We start from the raw sequence: 11,326 nt of genomic DNA, 5'->3' as shown, positions 1-11,326 counted from the left end.
GAAGGAATAGCTTAAGGGACAGACCACGGTGTTGGCATGGAAGGTGGAGGCAAACAAACCAAGGCCTTCCCAGAGTCTGTGTTGAACAGAGGCTCAGCTAAGCTTGCATTGGTGAACCACTCCAGGCACCAAATCATAAAAGAGAAAAAACAGAGAGCATATGAGTGCCAGTGATGAAGATCAGAGCACCTTTATTGACCTCAGGCTTTCAAAGTTGAAAGCCAGTTGATCAATTGGTCGATTGATTGCTTTTGCTTATCTAAAGAGGAGACATAGTGACGTCATGCAGGAAATAGAAGAGATCTTAAGTGAGAACTGACTTTGCACTAAGAAAGTTTAACAGCGAGATGTTTATCATCTGGATGAACGTCTTTGGTCCACTAAAGAGAGGGTAACAACACCCTATCCCAAGAAAGCTAGAAACTGCAGGGTCCAAAAGTCTTAAATGAACCTGGACTTCAGAAATTAAGTTTATGGACTCGAGAAGGGAAGGAGGTGAGCAGGTATTGAACCACACTGTGTTTGGACTCAGTTGGTTTTGTCAAATGTTGGCATGGCAGGCTGCAGAGAGAAACGAAGCACAGATATGACTGAGGAGCGTCCTTAATAATGTTGACTGATATGTTGTTGTTGTTAAACACAATGATGTTTCTTCTACCATTTATCTTCCTGCAGGAAGGGGAAGAAATTGTAACAGTGTGGTAGGCTAGAAGCTGGTAGGCAAGGATGGAAGCCCCTTGGCCATACATCTGCAAAGCAGTTATGTCCAAAACCTGCAAAGACAGCGACGTCCGATTGGAACATTGAGGTGACCAATGATTCCAGTGTGTCATTATAAAAGAAGGTTATGCTGTTTCAGTGCCTGTACAACGGTGACCCACTGGGAATCTGATCGCAGGTCTTCATATCAAATGACAAGCGACTTATCTACGATTTAGAAAGGTTGAGCAGTCTGGACACAAAAGAGCTGCCCACAAAAGATTAATGTCGCATGATTAAGATGCCCTTGCCAAGACCATATGCGCATACTTCATCTTAGATTGACATGATATAGTATCAGCAAAACTTCTCCAGATAAATCTACCTTGTCCTGGGGCAGGTACTCATTTACTGTATCTAGAGATAAAATCATTTAAAACAAGAGCTATTGTGGCAAAGTGATCCTGACCGTAATACTTGGAAAGGCTGAGACCCTATGATGATGATTAATTACGGTCATATGTTATCACAGCCGACACACCATGATATTTCTAAATGTGGAAACCAAGCTCTGGTTTACACATGCAAATGTATCTAAATTTAATATAATCGCTCATAAATATTGATGTAATATTCTATATATTATAATATTTAGCTATCATAATATATAATGATATAGTTAGCGACTTGTTGATGATTATGTGGAGACGAGCCAGTGGGTTTTTTTTGTTTTGTTTTGTGTCACTAAACAACCAAAGTCAGTCTGACTGCAAACAAAATGTGGTTTCACTAAACTCCAGACAGTTTAAGGAAGCTTTAAACGAAGCCTCTACAAAGTCCACTTTCCTACACTGAGCGTGATTTAGGACACATGATTGTTAACTTCCGGTCCGGTTTGGTTTGAACGCTGTGACTCTACTGTAGACACATCGGCCCACCCGGACATGATCATGTTCAGAAGGTACGAACAATCCTTCCTACACTGAGTATCATAACCTGCAGGAGAAGACGAGATGAACAGCAGCGATGAGTTGCAGATCTTGGGAGGCTGGTGTAGCCCATGGGCTGGACTTAAGTAGTGAATGATTGGACAGAAAAGGGACCTTGTGATGAGCTGACTGTCTGAACAAACCCAACAGTCCTTTCCAACAGTGACCAATACTACTCTTTAGTTTAAATCAGTTTTTAATGACTGAAAACAGTATAATTTTTTCCCAAGTCTTTTTGAAACACTCACATATTTGCCTTAAATAGTAACCCAGCGTTTTAATGAGGATACTACAAATAATTAGATCACAATTTATGCTCTATCATTCAAACATCGTAAACTTTGTGCCATAGAACATTATTTCTGCCAGATGCCTTCACTTTGATCATATAGCTGCATCAAAGCAGAATTTGCAACTTTGCTAACAAACTATGACATATTTTAAGAACAGGTGGAAATACAGAGAAAGCGTCAACAAAACGTGGATTAAACCTTAAGACAAGACAACACAGAAGCAAAGAGGAGTGAAAGTAGAGAAGTAGGAGAAGAACTGCAGGATGAGATTCTCACTCAAGAAAAATAAACTTCCTGGAGTTTACTTTGCCAGAGAACTGCTTCAACTGTATTGGAAATAGCTGAGAGACATGAATTTTCATGCAGTCTGACAGAAAGGATCGTATAAGAGAGAGAGAGCAGTCTGAGAACCGTGAGAATGAGCGTGTGTGGTGTGAAATTATGAATTTAGTCAAAATATTCATTGAGGTGACAGCATCCTTGTATTATTTTTAATTTAACAGAATAAGCAGCTTATAAGAAATCAGATTGCATGTAAAGATCAAAATGTTATTTTGATTGCCAATGCGATTGAATGTAACATCACGGACCGCTAACTTCTGATTAAGTTGTCTAATTATCAACTGTGCTGATTATTTTGTTAGTTGGACCAATAAACTGCAAAATGCACACAGAGCTGCAGTATTCCGAAATGCCATTATTTAAAAGCTGCCAACTCTATCAAAGAGGTTAATTGACTAAAAAACACAGGATTTGTGGCAGCACAGCAGCTCACAGTTGTGCTGAGAGCTCCACAAATGCAGCTTCCTCTGATATGATTTCACAAGCGAAGCTAAAAATAACAGTGTCATCATAGCAATGCAAACGGTCACCTGTGGTGGATCTTTCTGAATAAATTCTGCTCTGTTTATGTACCCATTGTTTTTTTTTGTTCTTACTGGTCTATAGTGTACACAGAGCAATTGCCCACGCTAATGCAATTTAGCAATTTGATTACAAAGTATGGCAGTGCAGAGGAGCAGTGGATGAGTTCAACAACCTTGTGGCTGGTCTTTATCACACTCATAATAAGAGAGGAGAGAGTAATTCTATTGATAATGAAATCTGACTCGATATATTCACCACCCTACTTGCCATTCTGCGCACACTCGGGTCCGTGTGTCACTTTTTGGAGTAAATTAATCATTCCAGCTGTTATTTACATCCAGTGTGTCCACTGTTGTATCAGCCAAATTATTGTCATAAATCTCACTAATTCTGGAGTCTCTCCAGTTTGGATAAGTGATGGACCTGCATAAGCTTAACCTCATCAAAACTTTGAGTCTGGAGATGTTTTCTTCTCTTTCTCTAGTTTGCATTGATAAATGCCAACAGTATTGATATGAGGCCTTACAAGAGTTTAATGAGCCCCTTCTTTCCAAGAAATATCCCTGATGATTAAACACACAACTAAACAAGCTTACTGAAACACTATAAATGCAAATTTGGCGAGCTGTAATGCAAATACTGTTCCATTTGCATGGAGAAAGCTGTATCCTGACTCGTTTCTTTCTTAATTAAAAGGGATGCCTGATATTGTTCTTTTCTAATTGATAGAAGAACCCAAAAGGTAGAACTTGAGAACAAAGAGCAGCTCTCACAAATACTTCTGACTTGTACACGATCACAGACTCTTGTTTTACGAGCTTCTTTTGGTACTGTATAATACCAGGGCTCGTAGTCAAGGTCTCCCGTCTGTGTGCTTCTGAACAGATCCTATTATTTTACAAGGCTTTGATAAATATTCAGAACCAGATTTACATGCAGCCAATTTACTCCTGCAATCTGCGTGTAATTAGCACAAAACTACTAAGGCAGCAGCCAAATTCATAGTCAGCGACTGGGACTGCCCTCTGGCCACGATCCGAGTGAAGGAGAAGGTACAGATTAGTGCCAGGACTTATCTCACATCAGCAATGTCAGAAATGTATGATAATGATGATGCAGCATAGAGATACTGATTAATGAATTAATGAGATTCCAAAACATTCAGAAAGGTGACCTGAGAAGCTTGTTTCTGTGCTGTGAAAGATTTGTTAAAGCACAGAGATTAATATGAATCAACCTATAATCAGTGAAAGAGACACTAATTAACTGAATTACACCAAGAAAGAAAAAAAAGGTAAACTTCTAAAACGATTTGTGAAACCGTTTTATGCTCCAGGTCTGACTGTCGCAGCTACAGAGAGGAGTTCAATAATCCCAATAATCTACTGCATAAGAACAGGACGAAGCCACAGCAGCAGGGTTTACGTGATGCTTTGCAGTCGCCTTTACGTTTAATAAAGCACATCTGACCATGCAATAACTCTGATACCGTTACAATAGAGCTGTCCTTACTTTCATTTGTCTACTTATTCATTCATTAGCTTCTAGACTATACTTGAGGATGTGTACAACCACATACCCGAGGGATGTGGGTTTTATTCAACTATCAAATTCTAAGGCAAAAACCCCCAAACATGGACAATTAAAAATTAAACTGAGAGACAATTATTTATTTGTGGAGCAACGTGAAAAATGCATAATGCACATTTCAGATCGCAGCAGCTCTGTGCAGCCATAGCCTGCTGAAGACGGAGTGCTGCTTTGAGCAAATGCTAACACCTGAGAGAGCACTAAGCAGAAATCCAGACGATTAAAATGTCATAAATTTGTACCTAATTGGTCGTATTTGGACCTGTTGGTGGTGCAGGGGATCGCTGGGGTTAAACCAGATTTCAAGATGTTATGGAAATGAAAAATAAGAAGACATGTGAATGATATGAGCTGTGATCCTGCTCCAGAGCATACAGGTGTTCAGATATTCCATCCGCAACCACAAATGCAAACTTCATGCTGGCACAGAAGGAGAAGTCGGGGATTTATTATCTGGGAACCACTGTGCAGGTTTTGTGCCGGTTCGGTAGATGTTCAGGTTTTTCACAGGATAAGCGACAACTTCTGGGGTCACTAAAACAAATCAAAGTCATTAGGACCCACAGTATCTCTACCAGATGTCATAATAACGCTTCCGATAGCTGTCAAAACATGTCACTAAAATCCAGAAATGTCTATCTCACGGTGGTCAAGGGTTCACCGGAAATCTGTAGGATTGATCGTTTTGGGTGTCTGAACTACATTTCACCAAATAGTTGTTTCATTTCAGTCGTGATGAAAGCGCCGGATCTGACATTCCCATCTCAAGAGCCACACCGCCAGAATGGCTAAAAGTGTGTTATCATAAATTACCATACTTTAGGAATAAACTCAGAGCAAAACAGCAGTTATAGAGCTTTTTTTTTTTCCTGTAAGTTTTAACATGAAAAGTGTCTACACTTTAATTACCTACAAGATAGAAACCTTTTCAACTTTCCCATTTGCATCAATTTAGAACTAAGCACAGTGATGCTGCTTTTCCTCATGTGTTGATTGATTACATTTCTCCAGGCTTCAGTGCTGCTGGTGTGCATCTAATCCAGGCCAGAGCTCAAAGATGTGAATCCAGAAGTCACGTCTAATAGCAGGAAAAGGGGCTTGAAACTTTTTTTCTATCAGTGCTGGATTTAGACGGAGTGGCCTGATGGCAGCCTGTGCTAATTCTGTAAAGTACTTATATCCCCCCAGAATCTTTAAATGCTTTGACTTCCAGCCAAAATGTGTCAATCACCTGAGGAGTCTGTTGACGCCACTTTTCTCCACCGGCTCCGAGCTGTCAGGTGTGTGTAAGAAAACACTTTATCTTCGTATGTACTCTGTCTTCCACAGAAAGCACTTGTCCACAGTTTTAATTTCATTTGAACAGGTTGAACAAAGTGCATATGAAGACTATTTGAGCCGTTCTTGTACATCTCAGCCGCTATCCCCGATAAACACCGGCGTTTAGCATTCAGCACACGATCCGATTGCAGCGTAGTGTGTCCTCTTGATCCACAACTCTATCAAATTCAGTCTGCCAGCACGAACCCTCAGCCAGAGCTGGGTGATAACAATTTCGGCGGACAGCCCCTGTTATTAGGATTCCCACAGGTATTTAAATAACGCAGAACAGAAACGCATGCGAGGCACAGAATTAGGTTCAAAAGGCAACATACTGCACTGGACAACACAGAGAAAAAACTGTCCAAACAAACCGTCAGCTGCACCAAAGCGCCTGCTGATGCCACCATCAAAAACACATGATAAAGCCGGCGGAGAACGTTTAAAGAAGATTCTGTTTATTGCTGGATGTCAGGGACTAACATGAATAAAAAAATCCTAGTGGCCTGATTTGACAGTTTACAGCTCAGTTAACCAACAAAACAGAGCGGTACACAAATACAGCTTCATCGAATGAAAAAAATATGTACAGACAGGCGTGACTCGATAATCCGAACAATCCTAAACCTGCTATCTGACAGGTTTTTAGGAAAAACGAACGGAACCCATAAAAACAGCCTTAACATAGCGACAGCCTTGGATTCTGACTCCGACATGACATTTAATGTCACCAATCAGGATGACGGCGTATTATCTGACTGAACAATCCAACAGATTGGCTACGTTCACACTGCAGGACTTGATGCTCAATGAGGATTTCTTTGTGACTTCCTTCACGTTTCCAGTTCAATGCGACTTGTATGTGATCTGCTGTGTGAACTTCATACGACCCAAAAGTGTCCCGCATGCGCACAAGAGGACACGACGACGTGACACGCAGCGAGCGTGCTCAGTGTTTATGGAAGTAAACATGGATGGTAACGGTGGAGCGTATCTGCCACTCCCCCACCGCCACCGATGGTGGAAACAGAAGTGTGAGCGCTAACTAAACTAGCATCAGCAGCTAAGTACTGCCTGTGTGTTCTGGACACTTCCACCCCGTCAGAGCGCTGCCCCGGGGTGGAAGTGTCCCCCTGACCACACCGAACATTCGGACATTCATCATTGATTGGGCCTGAATATCCAGAGACCAGAAAGTACTATTTGGACCAGCCCTAGTTTGTCGTGTATCAATGACGGGTAGGTCGGATAAGTGCGACCTCGCCGTTCAGACAGAAGTCACATGGCAAGAGACCTGGTACCTATCAGACTTAGGACCACTTCCGTTTGATGTAAACCGACGGGCCCGTGCACAAGCGCAAGGCGTGAAATCCAGCGATGCGTAGTGTTCGAACAATACACTAGTTATTATAACAACTATAAACAATAAATACTAACAACATTTAGTGTCGGATTATCGAGTCTGTATATATATGTATATAAATATATACTGTGTATATATTTTAAAAGCACCACATACCACGAATCCTCCACAGTGAAACACAATTCAGACTTTCCAAACACGGCCACATTTTTGTCAGTGTTGAAATATTCAAACAAGCACTTCAGTTTCAACTCATGAAGGTTGTGATTCGGAGAATTCAGGAAGCTGCTGTGCGAGCACTAATTAAAACACCCCCGTTTTGTAGGTGTATGTTTTTGGTCTTGTGGCATTTTTCTCATCTACATTCTGGGTGTCGAAGCACAAACCTCTTCAATAATGTGGCCCTTTGGTGCTGCATTCGCTCTCCACCCTGCAGTCTTCAACCTGCTCCTCCTACATACAGAGATAGGGAAAACTTCTCAAATTCACTTGTTCTGTTTCACGTCCGAGCCATGTAGGCCACTTAGCAAAAGCAAACGTTCCTCCAAAAACCCTCAAACACATAGTTTCCATTGACCTGTGGTGTAATAGCTTTGACACCATTGAATGTTGTGACAACCAGGGCCACTGAAGAGCTGCTGGAAAGTCCTTTCTACGGTATGAAAATACAAGGCTGACCTTTTGTTCTGAGAATATGGCAAAAAAATAAAATAAATTTGAAAATCTGTTCCTGATTTGTGTGGAATATATTCAAAGAGTGAAAAAACGACCTAAAATACATAAATTTTTAAACATTAAGGTCTCAAATATTTGCATAGTACTGCAGTGAAACAAATATGCTGCATTGTCACGACACATTTATCGCGGTTACACTTGCAAATCCAGCTGAAATATACACAGCAAATATAAGACCTGACATGCCTAGCTTTAGCTTACGCGTGATCCTGCAGCTGCTGCACATAAAACATGGAATTAAAGAGGTAAACGAGGCCATTTGAACACATTTATTGCTATATTTGTTTAGCAGTATGCAACGGCCTGCTCTGAGGTGTATAATTCATTGCAGGAACAGAAATAGAGTAAGGTTGGAAACTCCTGTGGTTTCAGAGAGCTAATTTGCATTCATGTGTGCTACAGCAACAAGCTATGGTTTACCAAAGAGCTCAGGCAAGGGAGACACATTGAGGGAGCTCACAAGGCAGAAAATAGAGAGGAATACAGAGCAGCAAAGAACCAGTTCAACAAGGAAACAGGACACGTCGGACTGGCGCTTCTCTACCTGATTCAGGCCACAGGCTGTACCTGCAGGCTTTGCTGTAAGGGCCCAATTAGGACTGTTTTGTCTCCATAATACTATTTCAGCATTGTATTATGTATGGCTGTCAGCATTTGCTCCGTGAAATCAAAGAGCGAAAACAGTTTTGATGATAAATATGCTTACGCTAGTAATGAGGATTAGGAGAGCAGAACGCCGCGGTGAGGCGGTTTGTGAGGTCCTGAGCTGGTCCTGGCTGTCGCTGTCTCTGTTCTCTGTAGGCTCAGGAACACTGAAGGATTTGAAAGCACATTGCAGGACACATAAAATCCATGTCACAGATCGTTACTGTTTCTGTCTCTTAGTCATGCCCGTGCACAGTCGAGACATTTAGGCATGAGCAGAGTCCTTCAGCTCTTATTGGCAGCGCACATGTCGCGCCTCCTGTCGAACCTCTGAAGCTGGGATCTGGATCTTATATCAGTGAGGCCGTGAAGGATGTTCAGTCTTCTGTAGCTCTTCTTGAACCTCTGCTCTTAAATGCTACACTTAAATCTCCCACTCACATTTTAACCTTTATTCTATCAATAGCTCACAGCACAAAGAGCAGTCATGTGCATAGTGCCGGCTCGGGGGTTGTAGCAACTCGCTTTTGGTGATTTTGTCGGCCAAGGGCAACAATGCACATAGGAAACAATAAAGAAAACAGAGACTGGATTGGCAGGGAATGCGTAGTGTATGGGCAGCAGTAGTAGAGCTGGCACCAAACATGGCCATCAGATCAGTAGTTTCCCCTCCGTAGGAAACTAATGAAGTGAACATCATGCTGCAGCATACTGACAATTTTGGAGATGTGAGTGGATCTGCATCACAAGTCCTTCCCAATAAAAAAAATGTAAAAAAAACACTGTCCTTATGTTAAAAGTGAGAGAATGTAAAAAAAAAAAACCAGACTCGATAACATGCTCGGTTACTGTGTGACTTTAGTTCGAGATGAAAGATTACCAACCGCGGGAAACTTTTACCGCAATTTGGCCGTTCGACAGTATGGGAGATTCTGACATCTGTCTCCACAAACCCGCTGTGTGCATCATCCCACATCCTGACTGCTCAATGTAGAACGTCAAGATCAAAAGGAGAACAGATGCTATACAAAATTGGTTGGAATTACCCCACATTACAAGGAATTTCAAGGACTCCCGTGTGCCGGTATGAATGTCAATGTCCGCGCAACTGTAGTTATGATATCTGTGAGTTATTAGAGACGTGCATTATCGGCATTGTGTGCATTGTGTACTCTCTTTCCTTCAAAAAGCAGAATGACTGACAGCGTCCGTGGGGGATTTAGACATGTGGATTCATTTTTGACAGAATAACCGTGCCGTCTCTGTGTCCGTCCAAAAAAAAAGAAAAAAAGAACACCTCATTCCTGCACAAGCACAGTAAACTCTGCTGCTGTGGTCCACTTTTCCTGACTCTCACCTCTGTCCCTGCCTTCCTTTTCCTCCCCGGCATCGCCACAAAACAACCCAATTGTGATGATGCAGGGTCAGATCAAACAAAGAGCCAGGGTCGAATGGAGATTCAGAGGAGGTTCTGTGCTACACAGCTGGCTTTTTATTCAAAAGAAACGTTTGAGCGGCTCCTGTCAACATGAAAAATCCCTGCCCGCTTCAGGGCATTCCTCGTCCCGTGCTCTAATCGCTATAACTAGATCATGGGCTTTCTGTCAGGCGAGGGCATTAGGTGGGCTCGACAAAGGTGAATGCAGCTACCGAAGCCGCCGACGCTCCTCCCGCTGATTCTCTCAAGCTGCTATATATCATCAATCTGGGATCTTCAGTGCATTCCAGAGCTTTTTTGTAATGAAGTGTTGTAATTTACTTTCTTGGTGTAGCCACATTTTTTACTCGACCTACCTCGTCTACCTCTATTTCAGCTCCTGATTTTCTATATTCTCTCAAATTACTTCTCGGGTCTCCGTGATAGAGAGTGATAGCAAGTTTGAGCCTGTGTAGGGGGGAGAAAAAGTTAGAGTGGGAAAGAAAAATGCCACAAAGTTGAAGCCATTTGTTCATATTACAAAAAAAAAAAGCTGTTGAAGAGCGTTTTGTTTCTCACATACGACGGAGAAAGATGCTGTCCGAGGTTTATTCAAAGATATTATTATACAATCCCATTTTTATCCAAGTGGAAAAAAAAACATTTTACTTAATCACTGTTATATAAAAAACATGTACTGTATAAGTAATGGGGAAACACTTTTTTCATTAAAGCGCCAGCCCTGTTAGAAGTTTAGTTCATTTGGTCTGCTGTTTCAATTACTGTCTGTGGAGGGGAAAAAAAAAAAAGACCATCTGGAGAAATTGATTCTCGCATGATGGATCTGAAATGACAAAACGTGATTTTTCAGAAACAGGAACGTAACAACTAAAACGGGGAGCGATGACATAAATCTAACAGAGTGCTACATTAATGTAATTTGTTCTATGTTAAGTTGTTTAACAAAAACACTGGAATGGGAACACGGAATATTTATAAAGCACTTGTAGAAGAATGTAAATTCAGCATCGTTAGCATCCACGTATGTTAGATTTAACACCTGTTCTTTCCTGTCTCTACTGGGAATTAATGCCACCTGTTGAACAATGTGGTGACAGTGTTAGAGCGTATATGGCACCTTCATACGGTATGTAAGGGCTTGGTCACTGTGATGTCACCCACTGGACTACAGGTTTGATGTTTGGTAATTGGTCATCAGCATCTTGATTTTTGAAACTGGATGTGACATGGACGAGGAATAGATCTACATTTCCATACAGTGGCGACTTGTCAATGTAAAGATAGCTACACCCTCAAGTATGTCCTGCTTTATTGTCTATTTTATTCTAAATGGGACCATCCATCCATCATCTCTACACCTTAATCCCCACTAGGGTCGTGGGGGGCT

Source organism: Stegastes partitus, unplaced genomic scaffold (assembly GCF_000690725.1).
Source record: "Stegastes partitus isolate 25-593 unplaced genomic scaffold, Stegastes_partitus-1.0.2 Scaffold1344, whole genome shotgun sequence".
In the NCBI taxonomy this organism is placed as follows: Eukaryota; Metazoa; Chordata; class Actinopteri; family Pomacentridae; genus Stegastes; species Stegastes partitus.
Note: the sequence above shows the minus strand (reverse complement) of the source record.